Raw genomic sequence first — 1,079 nt, forward strand, 5'->3', positions numbered from 1 at the left:
TATTATTTTTATTTTTTTTATTTTATTTTATTAGCTTCGCCAAATAAAGAAACAAAATAATTACGTATACAGAAGAACATTACAGCGGGCCCGGATACTAACAAGAACTGAATAAAAACAAGGAATGTTAAAAAATACAGCAACACAGAAAAAAATACAACTACATACAACAAGTTATTGGACAGAACAAGGGACGAGCACTATTGCATTTTAAACAGATAGACTTGAACGACCGTGGGTCATCACAGTTATAGGAAACAGCTAACGCGGACTTATAGTAATTAAAATTAAACGGTTTAAAAGAAGCTAAGGTCAATGAGCTCAAATCTAGTTCGTCCGCTAAACAATTCCAAATTCTACTAGTTCTAATAAGAAAGGATTTCTGGTAAGTATATGTTTTACATTTCTTAATTATGTATTTGTTAACGGTGTTGGTTGAGGATCTAGTTTGCGAACTTCAGGTAGAACAGAGACATTCACGTTAACAAGACCGTGTGTCAATTTGAAAAAATAGGTGAGATCTAAAAATTCATGCCAGTACCAAATAGGTATTAGGTTTAGAGTTTCTAAACCAGACGTATAACTTATATTAGAAGAATAAGGCAGTTTTAAGATAAACTTAGTGGCGCGTCTTTGGATACGCTCAAGGTTAGTTAACAAGGAGCTCGATGGACTGCGGGGCCCAAATTTGGTTGGCGTATCCCAAATGTAGCCTAACTAGGGCTAGGTATAGCGTACGTCGTACTTCGGTTCTAAATATGAACCTCGTGTTCCTCTTTAAGTAGCCAAGTAGTTTATTAGCATGTGAAGATTGTTCGTTTACTTGTTTGGACCATGTCAGATCCTTACTAATCCATACGCCCAGATCTTTTTCTGCAGCATGTAATTCAATTGCAGTGTTGTTGAGTTTGTAAGAAGATAAGATCGGGTTTTTTTTCTTGTCATGCGCTGCGCGTTACATTTAGCTTCGTTAAAGAGGAGACCGGATGAATAAGACCAAGTTGTAAGCTTCCCAAGGTCTTTCTGGAGAGAGAAGGCATCATCCAAAGTCTTTATCTCTCTCAATATTTTGGTGTCGT

The sequence above is a fragment of the Montipora capricornis genome, chromosome 8, assembly GCF_036669925.1.
Source record: "Montipora capricornis isolate CH-2021 chromosome 8, ASM3666992v2, whole genome shotgun sequence".
Classification (NCBI taxonomy): domain Eukaryota; kingdom Metazoa; phylum Cnidaria; class Anthozoa; order Scleractinia; family Acroporidae; genus Montipora; species Montipora capricornis.